This window comes from Cryptomeria japonica, chromosome 6 (assembly GCF_030272615.1).
Source record: "Cryptomeria japonica chromosome 6, Sugi_1.0, whole genome shotgun sequence".
In the NCBI taxonomy this organism is placed as follows: domain Eukaryota; kingdom Viridiplantae; phylum Streptophyta; class Pinopsida; order Cupressales; family Cupressaceae; genus Cryptomeria; species Cryptomeria japonica.
In genome coordinates, this window is record NC_081410.1 from 190,424,220 (window position 1) to 190,440,617 (window position 16,398).

Below are 16,398 nucleotides of genomic sequence, written 5' to 3' on the forward strand. Positions count from 1 at the left end.
TATTCAAAGTATGAGAGAGTAAAAAAGTCATATAAAATCTTTGATAAATTCCTTTAAAAAAGTATGGTCTTGTAGAATGCCATGATTATGGGATTTGTGCAAAATTATGTTATTTTTGAGGCTTTAAGGTTGTTTAATGAAATTCCCCTGAGAAATATCATCTCATAGAATGTGATGATTGGTGTACGTATACAAAATAGTTTAGTTGAAAAGGTATTGGAAACATTTTCTAGCACCCTCCAAACCTATGCAAAAAGACCATTTAAAAAAAGGTATGAAAAAACCATCAAATCATAATGAAAGAAGGGTATTTTGTCCAATATAGTAGTTGTAAATTCCCCAATACATGTTTACATACTAAGGCATGTGATTTTTTTGACAAAATGCATCAAAAGAACATGGTCTCATGGACTACAATAATTGTAAGATATATGCAAAATGGGTTTATCCAAAAATACCTCATAAGATTTCAATAAAATACAATTATATCTCATAAATCCATGTTCCACAACCTTTCATAGCATCTTCCTCATTCATGTGTCAAAATGAGAGCTTTATCTAACAAGTGATGGACTTCCATAAAAGCATAATCTAAACCAATTTTTTGTTCTATGTTGTTGCAAGCGTACTAGTAGAAATGTATATAAGATGTGGAAGCATACATTGAAAGGAATGCAAGCTAGTTGACAATATGTCTCAAATATATATGGTTTTGTGGATTGGAACTATTGCAATATTTGCACACAAAGGTTTTAATGAAAAGGCCTTGGAAAATTTTAAGAAAATGTAATTGTTGGGTTTTTAAGGCTTGACTCCACAACCTTTGCAAACATCATTCGAGCTAATGTCAAAATGGGAGCTTTAGAATAGAGTATCAACATCCATAAAAATATAATTGAAAGCAAATTTTTGAGATATATCGTAGTTGCATGTGCCTTGATAGGCATGTATGTAAAATGTCAAAGCATATAAGTTGACTGAAAGAAATGTGATCCTGTAGAATAAAATTTTAGTGTATAAGGGCTATAAATACTTTAAGGTTACATGTATTTAAATAAAAATACTTAGATGTAATTGGATTGAAAGCCATAAAGTGATAAATGTGTTTTTTTTGTGTAGATATAATGGTTTATAATTTATCATGTTTGTTAAACTTACAAAATTCAAAAAGCATTCGTATCTTCTAAAACATCTTCCATTTTGGATTGAGAAAGTATGAAATCTATCATGTTGAATGAAAACAATTAATCTTACAACTTAAAAAATTAAAGTATTTTTTAAAAAATGATATATTTGGAGAAACGTTATTACATTCTCACATTCATTGTTAATTGTTTACAACATATACAATAAGAATCAATATTATTAAAAATGGTGGAAGTGATAAATGTGGCTAATTTTTATTTATAAATATGACCAAATTTTAAAGTGCCGAAGTGAACACAAACAAAATATTTTTACTTTGTTCTTAGAACTCAAAAATCAACATAATTTCAATATGATATTCAAATCTAGACCAAGCATACTCTTGTAATGTATTTAACATTAAAAAGAAGTGCCCACTTCCAACCTCAAAACAAGACTTAGTGAAATATAGGTTTGAGAATGGATACACTGCAACAATAAATATACAACTCATTATAAGATTTTGTTAAGAACATTGATGAAAAATAAAATTGTTCCAATTGATATTTGCAAAAATATTATTTTTTTCACATTAAAAATGTCCTGCATCTAAATAAGATGGATAACTTCAATAGAATATCAAACTCTTTGATGAAGCTCAACTCTAAGCATAAAAAATAATATGACTATGCTTTGCTTGCATGAGTTGACTTAAAAAGATAGTGATAAATTGAAATCCAAGCTCATATGATTAATACTTATATGACACTTCATTATCTTAATAAATAAACATCAATTTGTTAGTAAATTACAATACATTCAAAAGTGCCTCCTTATAAACTCACCAAAATATTTGAAATAAGACAATACAAACAATATCTAAGGGTGATTTAAAATGCTTTATAGACATAAATATTTATCTATATGTCCATTAACTAATGTGCATAATGGATTTAAAAAATATAAGTGTATAGTGCTTGGCCAAAAAGACTACATATCCATTATCAATTGTTTGATAGCACCTTTTGGTATATTTACTACCATTTTATATATTATAAAATAAAAAAACATCTATTAAGGTATCATCTTAGTTGAGTTAGTGCAATTTTTTCAGTGTAAGAGTGGATAAACAAATCTTATATTAATTTATCCACAAATAATAATTCAATCTAGGATAAATAGTTAGGACTAGCAAATGTATTGAAATAGATATTCATAAATTATATAAATAAATACATGTGTTAGTTAGAAATTTAATATAATTCACCGATGTGTTAGAAAATTGAGGACTACCAAATGATCACCTTAGGATTAGGAATTTTACACCCACTACTTTAGTTCTGACCTTTGCATGTGCAAATAGCAACCCTGTGTGCAAATCTAAACTCGACATGTGCAAATAAATTGAATTTATTTTGATGTTCAAAATACTTCATTATTTTGAAAGGGTAATACCAGTAGATACCATTTAGGAGCATGCTAAATAAGGAATATTTTCTTTTGGTCAAATCTGTGCAATTGAGTCAAAGATATGGAACAATTATCAAAGATAATAAGAAAACATCTATGGATGCCAAAAAATACTAATATAGTGATTATGCGATATTAGTGTTTTGTGATATGCTCTTTATCCAATGATGCAATGTGGACAAGAGGTCCTATATATTCCCCCAATAGTTTGAAATGAGTTAGCATTTGCCCTTATATACAAAACTCTAGCACAAAAGTTCACATATCGTCCGTTGAGTCAACAAATAATCGTAGGTTTGATGGAGTCCGCATTGAAAATATTTGAATTTGAATATTGAAAAATCATGTGTCATTTGTGGATTTTATGAAAGTCAAACTAGTTGATTCCATAGTTTGTACCTTTGCCAATTTAACAAACAAATGAGTCATGTGGTGTTCCCTTTGGAAACTAGACAAATCACTATGCTAAAGTTATGGCGACCTACATTAGGTTGAAATCGACTCAATTCAAAAGCTTCTCTAAAATATGGCTAGAAGCGAACTCTATGAATATCATAAAAACCCTTAAGAATAACTTCCTAGTCGAACTTTTAAGTCTTTGATTATGGATGCCTGCAATATCATAAGCTCCTTTGTTGAATGTCATATTTGTCATATCTACCATGAAGGTAATAGGCTTGCAAACTTCTTTGCTAATATGGGTGTGCCTAGGGATTCTAGTGTCATTTGGGAGGTCAACGACCCTCTCGCTTTAGAGGTATCTACCAACATTCATAATTAATTTTAGATGCATTGAACGTGATGTGCCTTTAAGTTTCAAGATGACAAGTATTTACATTGCATGCTTTATGGGTATTCTTGGCGACCTCTTCTTTTTCCATTAGTATTATTCGGTGTTTACAATAAACGTTTGTTAGTGGGGCTTCTTTGTTTAGAATTGGGCTCAAATTATTCTTTGTTTGTTGCTATGTTGGATGATGGGTGGGGACCAAAACCGAGCTGAGCCAATGTCGTGTGAGAGATTTAAGGGGAACCATATTGTTTGGAATATTAGCAAAAGAGGTGGACTGGCTACTTACATCTAACGAATACATGGTTATGACCTTGTGATCTCAAAGAAGTTTGTTCAGGGATGGAAAAGTTGAACCCTCACTACTTTTGGTAAGGATTTTTTTATTATCGAGGAGTTGATTTCCCATGTAACTGGGCTTTCTATGGATGGTGTCAAAGTTTTAAAGACAGGTTGGGAATGTAGGCCACACTCACCTAGTTTCTAAAAGGAAAGGAGAAATATGGATTAGTGAAGCAAATGCTTGGAGGATATAATAGAACTTCTATTAAGTTCATTTGGGCTGATGTTGTAGAGATTATTATGGTACATCACTCTTAATGGTAAGTAAACCATCATCTATGGTTTTTCAATTTACTTTGTTGAATCATTTTAGATATAATTTCTTGCTTTCTTTTCCTTTTTTTTTTTGTTTGTTTCTTTTGAGAAAGGAATTATTAATAATAAGAAAAAACCAAAGTTTCTTATCCTTCATCAGGGGCTCATTTTGTTGATTATGGAATGTGAAAGATTCTTCTCCCAAAATCTATAAGACGGTGCCTAAGAAAGATAAGAAATAGAAGTAGGTCAATGTAGTTACCCATCACTCTAACATGTCTATAGACATAGAGAATATTGTAACCGAGGAGTCAAAGAATGATGATTATGTGGAAGAAGGAATGAAGTTTTAGGAGGATTACTCGGTGTGCATGGTTTCTTCCCCCCTCCTAAGGCTAATGTGGGCAAGAACAAGATTCCTTTTAAGAAGAGGGTGTATCCCATTCCTCCTTGATTGAAGGGTTGAATATGGGTGAGGAGGAGAAAGATGGTGATAATGTTTCCCCTGATGTCAAAAAGGTTAGGAAGGTGAATAATGAGGATAAGCTTTAGAAAGAGATGTCTAAAGGAAAATATAAGGTGTTTGATCATTGGGTTGAATCGTCCCACCTAGGTGAGATGAGGAGAGGTTACAGGTATATGAATGACTCAGTTGAAAACATGTATTATTCAAATATGTTTCTAAGGGGTAGGGGAATGTGCTTTTTGGTATTCCTATGGATTTTCCTTTTCTTCTTACCAACAAGGAGGAAGTTAGTGATGTACTTGGTTTGGCGTGTGAGGGTATTGTTGGGCAATTTAGAATTGCCAAATGGTTCTTTCATATCAATTCGACCAACATTAGGATACAAGATTTAAATATGAATATTATGAATAATGCAGATGGGAATGTGAATAATTCTCTCCTTCTAGCGAGCTGAAATAGACTCATGCCTCAACTAATGTTATAGCAAATGAAATTTCTTAGTTGAAGTCCGATTATGCCAACAAATTTAAACATCTAGAGGATAAACTATAGGAGGTTAATAATAATCTTGATATTAACTACAAAATTAGTTATTATTCTATCTAGAATAATGTAGAAGGGTTAAGGATTTCAACCAATAAATTGCAGGAGCTTAGAGATGATCAAGTGGTGGACAATTTTAGAACTAAGTCTCATGATGAAGGCCAGAGGAAGAAAGGTAAGGGTATTAAAAGGCAACCATCAATGAGGAACTTGGCCCTCTAAGCTCCCGTACTAGAGTCAAGAAGTCCTTCTAGAAGGAAGAAAAGGAATTACTGATTTTTGCTAATTTGCAGAATAATTTTCTAGATCAAGAGATGGAAGTTGTTAGTGTTCTTAAGAATATGCATTAAGTTTGTCCATTGTCTATGTTTTTTGTTGTTTTTGTTAGTTGTTGGGTTGTTGTCAGTTGGTTGTGTTTTGATCTATACCATCGTTTTGTAAAAAGGATTTTTGGTCCTTTCAAAACTTGTTTACCCCTATAATCAAAACAAACAAATGAATTAAGGATCACAATCAATCCCTAGAGATGGATGTGTAGATGAAATTTGATTAGGCTTGAGTTGTATTCTTTCACGATAAAGTACACCAACAATTTTATTGAGAATAACCTTAACAAAATGGGCCTAAAGTAAAGGGGAAAGTGTAGGGTATGGGATAATTTCTAGTACATTTTTACCCCCATTTTGACTTGCTTGCAAATTAATATGAAGATGTATGTCAATAGTCATCAAGAAAGTAAATTATTTTAAACACTCTTAAATAAGATGTAGATATGGATATTAATTCAATAGTTTCTCCTTACTTTGATCAATCCATCTTAAGAATAGTAAAGCATAAAATAAATTATAACGAGTAACACATGTCAAGTATTTAATATAAGCACAAACTACAAATTGGTTAAAATGATGGTGATAAAAAAAGTAAATATAAAAAGAAACAAGGACTTTTTCCTAGGAAGGATTTTTTTTTAATTGAAATAAGACTTCATTTGGAAATGGTAGAGAACATGAGCTACTCACTGCAACCATACCATATAGACAAACACAAGTGATGTTATATATCATATTCGATTGGTTGCATATAAGTGATGCAAATAATTAGTGGCAAGGAAAAAACTAGGATCATATAAAACCACACAAGCACTGAAGAGTGTAAAGATATCATAATGGCGAACATGTAATCAAAATGATAAGATGTGATCATGAAACATGAAGCAAATACCCCACGGTGTTACCCTGAATGTAGGGTGAATAACAAGTGTTAATAGATAACATCATGGAAACAAAGGTAAACATAATATGCCATTATAATTAAGAATTTATAAAATTATTCATTATAAACACATGATCATAATATGTAAACATGATAACCATAAGAATGATTGCATTAGAAGTAAGCATAGTAAGGATAAGAAAACATGTAAACACAAACTAATGTGAAAAGATGTTATCATTATAAGCATATTACCCACAATAAAAAGATGACTAAAACACCTCCAATGTATAACAAAATGAGGATTCACCAAATGGTTAAACACAATATGTTCAAGAAAGATGAAACACAATATATGACTTAATATAGAAGGTGAAATGAGAATGAAGACATGAGAAAAAGGGAAGCTCAAAAGAAACATGCAATGCTCAACAATTGAAAATAAAAATGAAATATAAAATAATATAATAATGGTTCCCAATTTTTGCCAATGAAGAAAATTGGCGGAAGCAGGGAAATTTGTTTTGGGGGGGTTTGAACGAACTAGGGGTGTTCGAACGAACACCCCCGCAGGGTTCGATCGAACCCGCCATCGGACATGGGTTCGATCGAACCCATTTTTAAAATATATTTTTTTTAAATTTCTATAAAAACCGAAAATGGCAGTTTAACTGTCATTTTCAAGTTTGGAGTTTTCTGTGTCCAAAGGGGGTTAGAGTGAACCCAACATCAGCACCACGTCACTGTGCTCTATCAGTAGCAACCAACGCTTCTCACCTTTCAGCTTTCAACCTACATTATTTCAGGTGCACAAAATAACCTTTTTTTGTTTAATAATGTTTTTTTTTATTAAATTTATTTAAAATTAATAAATAATTTGTTTGTTAATTTATTTTTTTAATTAAATAATTGTATATTTATTGTTTTTCAGCATTTTAGAAAAACGTTTGAAAATTTAATGTTTTGATTTAACGTCAATTTGTTTTTAAAATTAAATAACTGTATATGTATTTTTTTTCAACTTTTAAAAAAAATGTTATGAAAAACTTAAAAAACTAAGGTAGTAAATTAAAACTTAGAAAAACGTTAAGAAAAAAATTAGAAAAATGTTACAAAACTAAATATAATAAATTAAAACGTTAGAAAAATTAATAAATTTAAATTTAAAAATACATTATAAAACTTAGATAACAAATTTAAACAAATTAGACAAAATAAAACCTCTATGACCCCTTTTCACATCCTATTACACACACAACATGACCCCTTAGGACTCCTTAAGACCACATATGCCCCTGGTGACACTATATGTCCCCTTAGGACCATAGAGGATCACATAGTGGACCCTAAGGGGTCATATATGGTGCTAAGGGGTCATGCATGCGTTCTAACACATACGTGACCCCTTAGGACCGCATGCGACCCCTTATAAAATCCTAGTGTGTACGACATACCCCTTAGTCCATCACATAGTGTCCTAAGGGGTCATATGTGGTCCTAAGGAGTCACACGTGTTAACAAATGTGTGACCCCTTAGGACCACATATGACCCTTTATAACATCCTAGTGTGTACGACATACCCCTTAGGATCACATAGTGTCCTGAGGGGTCATATGTGGTCCTAAGGGGTCACACATGTGTTCTAACACATGTGTGACCCCTTAGAACCGCATATGACCCCTTATAAAATCCTAGTGTGAACGACATACCCCTTAGTCCATCACATAGTGTCCTAAGGGGTCATATGTGGTCCTAAGGGGTCACACATGTGTGAACCCTTAGGACCACATATGACCCCTTATAGCATCCTAGTGTACATACGACATTCCTCTTAGGATCACATAGTGTCCTAAGGGGTCATGTGTGGTCTTAAGAGGTCACGCATGTGTTCTAACACATGCGTGACCCTTTAGAACCGCTTATGACCTCTTATAAAATCCTAGTGTATACGACATATCGGTCCCTTAAGATCACATACATTAGTTTCCTAAGGGGTCAATAATATGTGGTCCTAAGGGGTCACGCATGTGTTCTAACACATGTGTGACCCCTTAGAACCACATATGACCCCTTATAAAATCTCTCTTCCCTTAATTTTCTTAGCTGGCATGTGTTTTGATTTTTAAAAATTATGTTTTAATTTAGTACATGATTTCTATATCTTTAATGATCTTTCTCTCTCTCTCTCTCTCTCCCTCTCTCTCTCTCTCTCTCTGAAATCAATGTTATCTCTCTCTCTCTCTATCATGAAAATGATCTCCCTCTCTCTCTTGAATTAATGTTTTAATAATTTAAAATGTATGTATGTGATCTATATAGATAAATTTATATATGTTTTAATTTAGTAACTGTATGTATATATATTTAATGATCTCTCTCTCTCTCTCTGAAATTAATGTTAGATCTCTCTCTAGATGTCATGATTTAAATGATCTCCCTCTCTCTCTCTCTCATTAATGTTTTAATAATTTAAAATGTATGTATGCGATCCATATAGATAAATTTATATATGTTTTTTTTTTTTTAATAAAAGGGGTAAAAACTTTATTGAAAAATAGAATCAAGAATTACAAAGAGACCCAGAGCCCCAAGGCCCCAGAAGAGGACCACCCAACCAACCCTAGATTATCCTACTTCATAACCATCCATGTCCTCAGTAAATATCTTCTGCAGGTCCTGACAGTAATCCTCGAAAAGATGCTCCCAACCTTCAACTTTCTAGTCCCTACCATGTTCCGAGGCCCACTTGGCCAAACAATCAGCTGCTCTATTCCATTCTCGAGGTATGTGGACAGAAGACACTTGCTCCATTAAAGAGCTAATTTGGAGAATTTGCCGAACCATCCCTGCCAATTGCCACTGAATCCCACTCACCCTCTGCTCAGTCAATAAGTTAACCACAATCTGTGAGTCCGATTCACAAATCACCTTCCTTCGTCCCAACTCCCAAGCACGCTCAAGGGCATAGAGAATCACCAGTCCCTCCATAAAGTTGTTAGAATACCACCCTTTATGCACCGAAAAGAGGAAAACAACCTCCCCCCTGCTATTCCTGCCAACACCGCCAACTCCAGCAGAGCCTAGGTTACTCCTAGACGAGCCGTCAGTGTTAATCTTTATAAACTCATCCTGAGGGGGTATCCACCTTCCCCCCCTTTGCACCTTCTTCATGGCCCGTCTACCTCTCCTAACACAAGTTGAGGCCGGAGACAACTCTTGCAGACCAAGCCTACTCACAATGTCAGCCTCCTCTCTACCCAAAGGAAAATTCACCTCACATTTCGCTTCTACAGTCTCCCAGATCATTGCAATGATCCTATTCCAAACTTGCTGAACAAACAGTCTGACCTCACAAAAAATCCTCCTGTTCCTCTCGAGCCAGATCTGCCACAGAATGAAGACGGGCCCAATATACCAGACAGTCTGAAGGAAGGAGGACATGATAGGAGGTCTACCCAAACTGCTCCAGAAGTCCACTAGAGAATCCACGTGGATACAAGGATGCTTCCAAACCCCCCACCAATAATGCCAAATAAGTAGAGAGAAGGGGCATCTGAAGAACAGGTGTGAGGAATCTTCCTCCCCATTACCACACAAAACATAGATAGAGGGCCCCATAAATCCACGCTTGCAGATATTGTCCCAAGTAAGACATCTATTCAAAGCCAAAGTCCAAACAAAGCAATTACACTTCAGCCAAGACACATTACTCCATACCTGCTTCCACCAGTTCACCTCTCTTCGCTCAAATCTTCGGTATAACAATTCCTGGTATCCACTAGCTACCGTGAACACTCCCTTAGGATTTGGAGACCAAGCCAGCCCATCCCTACCCTTCAAGGAGCTACAGTGTCTACTCGCCAAAATGCCCTGCAGCTTCGCACATTCTTCCTCCGTCCCAACAATCGGCCACTCATCAGGAGTCTTCCACCTCTCCAAATCCAGCCGCTCACACCTATAAACAACCTTGAAGTCACTCACCCTTGACCATCCAGCCTCCAAAAACCTCTGGCACAAGTTACCAAGGTTAGGGAACTGATCAAGAATGGGAGGATATCCATCCCAAGAGTCATTCCATAAAAGTACCTCTTCCCCCCTCCTACAAATCCAGAAGAGACCTACCTTAATGAGAGAAGCCCCTCTCTTGAGAGTATACCAGATCGAAGAGCCCTTTCCCTCAAGTGGATATCTAGGGATTTCCTCCATCGGGACCCTCTGCATATATTTATTGGCCAGAATTCTAGCCCAGTTCCAATCTTGCTCCACACACCACCTCCAATACAATTTAGCCACCAGCGCCTCCCCAAAAAGAACAGACTGTCTTAAGCCAAGCCCCCTTGACTGCTTCGGGCTACAAACCAAGTCCCAATTGACAAGGCTCAATTTTGAAGAGGAGAGATTGTCTGCCCATAAGAATTGCCTAGCCAGAGAATCCAGACCCTTCAAGAACCACTTAGAAGCCACTTGAAGCATACAACGATAGATCGAAAGAGCCTATACCACCGACTGAATCAACTGAGCCCTCCCAACAAAGGATAGCCATCTATGAGTCCAGTGTTCAACCTTCGAGCAGAATTTATCCAAGATATCCTGCCAAGAATCCCTAGGAGGGTTACCAGGGGATATAGGAATACCCAAATAGTTCAAGGGCAGGGAGCCAACTTGGAATCTCAGGGTAAGAGCAATCCTCCTTTGAATAGTTTCAGGAGTGTTGAAGAAGAAGATAGAAGATTTGTCCTCGTTGATCAGTTGGCCCGAAGCCGCAAGATAAACATCCAAGACCATACGTAGATTATTAGCTTCTTTGATTCTAGTGAGCCCCATAAGAGTTGTGTCATCCACAACTGCAAATGGGACTGCGGCTGCAAGTCATTATCCCATTTCCAACCCTGAATAATACCCTGACCCACATTATGTTTAATCAACCTCCCCAGACCCTCAGCCATGAGAATGAATAAATATTGGGAGAGGGGGTCTCCCTGACGAAGACCCCTAGACGCACCAAATAGCTTAGTATGATCTCCATTGATAAGCACCGAGAAAGAAGTAGTCGTAACACAACTCATAACCCATTGGATCCACTCGTCTGCAAAACCAAACGCCTTTAGGATCTCCTGAAGGAAGGACCATTGGACTCTGTCGTACCTTAGCCATATCCAGCTTGATAAACATAGCTTTTTCCTTGGAGGTTGCCATAGAGTGAATGGTCTCTATCGCAATGGCCACCCCATCCAAGGTTTGACGCCCTTCCACAAACCCACTTTGTTCCTCAGATATAACCTTCCCCAAGTACTTCTTCAATCTATCTGCTATCAGCTTAGAGATGATTTTATAAATCACATTGCATAGAGAGATGGGGTGGAACTGGCCTAACCGGTCAGCCCCCTCACGCTTGGGGATAAGAGCAATAAAGGTCGCATTCAGTGCCCTAAGCATCTGCTTGTTCCTCTGTGATTCTTGAACCACCTCCAGCAAATCCAACTTGATAATATCCCAGAATTCTTGAAAGAATTCAATTGGGAACCCATCCAGTCCTGGAGCTTTTCCTTTTCTCATCTGAAAGACAATCCTCTCAAGTTCTTCCAATAAAATAGGACACAAAATCTATTTATTCATCTCCCCTGAGACAAGAGAAGGAATGCAAGCGAGAACCTGGTTCTCCTCCCCCGTTTCCCCCTGGGGATCCTCCCTGAAGAGGGACCAGAAAAACTGAGACGCCTCCCTAGATATCTCTGGCAAGGATAAGCACTACTCTCCTCTATCATTAACCAGAGCAGGGATGGAGTTTCCATGCCTTCTAGCTTTCACTGAGTTGAAGAAGAAAGTTGTGTTCTTGTCCCCCTCCTTCAGCCAGTCAATACGAGCTCTTTGCTTCCAGTAAATTTCTTCCTTAAGATCCCATTCCTCTACCACCTTGACCGCCCTGTCTTCCTCCTTGAGCAATTCCTCTAACAAACCTTGCTCTCTGATTACGCTGGTGATCCCATTCAGCACCATGTGGGTATCTTTTTTGGCATGAAAGATGTTCCCGAAACCTTGTCGGTTCCACTGTTTGAGCTGAAACTTAACAAATTGCAGCTGCTTGGCAAAAGAGTACATGGCAGTGCCAAAGGCCAGACTCCATTTCCTCCACCACTCCGCTACAAGAGCCTGCAAAGAAGGATCTCGAAGCCACATAAGTTGGAATTTGAATGAAGGTGAGCGAGCAACCCGAGCCGTAGAAGAAACCAGCTTGATGGGCCAGTGATCTGACCCTCTCCAGTCAAGAATCTTCAAGCTGGTGGACCACCCCCTACCAATCCAAAAACTGGAAACCAGGAAATGATCCAATCTCTTTGCAATCCAATCCTCTCCCACCCTCCTATTGTTCCAGGTGAAAAAACCATTACCAGGCTTAATGTCAACAAGTTGCAGCACGAAAATATTATCCTGAAGGAGGAAGGAAGAAGGCTCCAACCTCATCACCCCCCACTTCTTCTCACTCAGCTCAAGGATGGCATTGAAGTCTCTTGCCATAATCCAAGGATGAAAAGGGGCCATCCTTCGCATACCGGAAATATGAGACCATAAGTTTTGCTTACCCAGAAGATCAGTGGGGGCATAAATGTTAGAAAACAAAATGAGTTCCCTAGTCTCAAGATTGGAGAACACCCCAGATAATGACGATCGGGAGGCAACCCACTAGATAGGGCAAAACCTTAAGGGGTTCCAAAGATAGGCCACCCCTCCAGAGGATCCTACTACCCCAACACACTGACATTCTCCTCGATTCCGCATCTTCGGCACCAGGCCCATCATACTCTCCACTGTAAGTTTAGTTTCTTGCAAAAAAATGACATCAGGCGAATGATTCCTAATCAAGTCCCGAATAGATTTTTGTCTAGGGCCACTATTCAAGCCCCTCACATTCCAAGAGATCACAATCATTTCGGAGGATTGGAAAAGTGAGAATCCAAAGTCTTTACCGACCCTGACTCAACCAAATTCTCCCCCATCAATTTAATCTTGTCCAAATCCTTCTTTCTGCCTACCTTTGAGCTCCTCTCTGATGCATTTTTCTTAATGTCTTTCTGATGTAAACCCAGATGAGCAACAAACTTATTGCTTTTGACCCCAGCCGGTTCCAACTTCGACGCTATCGGAGAGCCCTCCCCTTCAGCCACAACCACCTTAAACCCAGGAGTGAGTCCCAAATGAACCCCTACTTGTTGATCCATCTCCATTTGTTGGCTTCCAACCCCTAGCAGGGCCTGAGTAGGGACCTCAGCTACTCTTTCCAGGGCTCCTCCTAACGCTCCTTGATCCAAAGGGGTTAGCCCCAGATTAACTTCCTGATGGCCAAGGTCATCCAAAACATCAAATCTGTTGAAGGTGTCCTCCTCCTGTCTCTCTTGCAAAGGCCTCTTTTGTCCTCAGTTCCTGTTCTTTGTCCTAGTTGGGACAAAACCATCAGTACCCCCAGCCTCGACAGACATAGGAGCTTTCCCTTTTTCAGCCCTATCTTAGCTTGGTATCGACTGCTGAGGTTGGCGCATCACCGGTTTATATCTAGGGCACTTACGCTGTAAATGACCATACTCATGACACAACCGGCAACGGAAAGGTAAAGTCTCATAATCTAACTGCTGAACCCAAGAGTAAGAACCTGCACACATATCTATAACATCTGGCAAGGGTTTACTAAAATCAATTTCATCACAGATACGCGCAAAGGTCATTACCTTTCTCCCTAGGGTTTGCATAGAGGATCCCACTGGCTTCCCAAGCAGAGCGGCAAGCATCTGGAGCACATCTTCTCGACAACATTCCATCGGGAAACGTGGTCAACGAACCCACATAGGCACCCTATTCGGGAGCTCCTCCGAAGGGTTAAACCCCGCATGCCAATGTTTGATAAACAACCCCACCTGGTTGTAAAAATATGGACCACCTTCAAAGACCCTATTGCGATCCTCCATGCAGTTGAAGGTAACCATGAAGTAGTTGTTTGCCAGTAGCATGATCTCCATTTCCCCCTCTGGGGCCGAAGTCCTTTGCGCCCAGTTTTCCAAGAACTGCAAAGAAACCCTCATTCCCAAGAATTTGCAATATAGCGAGTGTTTTGAAAAATATTCGACGTCCTCTGCTATCATCTCAGGAGGAATTATCAGCTTTGACCTCTCACTGCATCTCTCCAAGCAACCATCAATCTTCAAAATGCGTGAACTCCCCACACTACCAAATCCCACGTTTGAGGAATAGAGGTTATTATTGAATGTCTTCAAGCCCTGTGGTGGGCGTTTTGATCCCACTGCCGCCCGAAAATCCAAGGCTGGCTGGTCCTTTGAAACATCCCCACCAATACTCATCATAAGACACAAAAGGACAAAGTCCTAAACCCCAAAGGGGCTCGAAAGAGAAACCCCCCCCCCCCCCCCAAAACCCCACCCCTCCCCAACACTCGTGGGATGGAGGTCCCCCCGTGGTCCCCAACCCCACGGGAGCTCGTTGTTTGTTTGGAAAGGCGGCTGAGCCGCTCAGCTTGCACCCACACGCAGACCGCTGCACTTCTCCCCTCCGCCCTTCGCTGCTCCCCGCACCACCCAGACCTCCTGCACTGCACACCCTTCACTGCTCACCCTGGACACCCTGCGGAAGCCCCCGATCACGAGCTAGGGCTTCAGAACCCTAGCTCGGCCCTCTGCAAAAACCGCCTGCGCGACATCCTTCCTATCCCTTGAATTATCAAGAAACATCAATTTATATATGTTTTAATTTAGTACATGATGTATAAATATCTTTAATGATCTCTCTCTCTCTCTCTCTCTTTGAAATAATGTTATCTCTCTCTCTCTCTCTATCATGTAAATGATCTCCCTCTCTCTCTCTCTCTTTAATGTTTAAATAATTTAAAATGTACATGTATGCTATCTCTATATAGATAAATTTATATATTTTTAATGATCTCCCTCTCGCTCGAGGTTTAAAATTATTTATTCAAAAATTTGAATTATGCGAGAACTTCATGTGTATATATATATATATATATATGAATTATGCGAGAACTTCACATGTGTACATTTTAATTTTTAATTAGCTCAAGATTAATGATCTCTCTCTTTCTCTCTCTCTCTCTCTCTCTAGAATTTAACTGATTTTAATTTTTAATGTTTTAAATTGAATGCACTTCATGTGTGTGTGCTTACGTATTTATTGTAACTTTATGACCTACCTAGATAGATGGCATCCCAGGATCCAGTCCATGATCATGTACCTGATCAAGATCCACCTGCATAGGCTCCTGATCAGGATCCACCTGCACAAGCTCCTGATCAGGATCCACACGATGATATAGATCCTCCACACCAGGATCCCCTGTTGCCTGATATTGCTACCATTTTCCACTACAGTGACCATGAGTTACAGAGGTTGAGGGTCATATTAGATGACCCACAGACTGATGGCATGTACAAGAGTACATGTAAATCCATTTTTGATAGTTTTTGGACATTGAGGGACCGCCTAGTTAGTCACACCTCATTTTCACCTGAGGTTATAGCTGATATTTATAGACAGTTGAGGAGTGAGGTGAGGGGTTGTGATTCTTTTGCTGATGTGGTGAGGGTGGTCTCGAAGGAGACCATCAAGGAGAGATGTTTTCCACAGTATCAGGAGAAGAGTAAGGTGAGAGGATATCAGGTCACGAGATGTATTGATCCACAGGTTGCGTCATTGATTTACCCACGCTTCTTAGCTGCCCATGGTCGTTATCCATAATGACCAGATACCGTTATACTTTGCACAACAGGTATTTGTTGAGGTTCATTGTTAGATGAAACCAAACTACCTTGATATTCCAGCATATTATGGACAGGGGAGGGGCAGGATTGCTGACAGAGATGCATATCATAGGCATGATAGAGCTCCGCCTAGACACAGGGACCTTGTTGGCGAGAGATTTCCGACAGTAGTCCCAACCCTCGCCCCCATAGTGGATCACATTGTGATTTCTTCTCAGAGAGAATAAATTGATAGGATTGGACATATTGCATCAATAGTAGCCACCATATCATCTGACAAGCTGGGTAGATATATGATGAGCCGACCACATTCGAGATCATCCACAGATCATTCATCTTCTAGTCACGGGGCGGATTTAGATTCAGATGATCAATATATTACTGTTGGCATCCCCTCCCCAAATGAGGTAGCGGC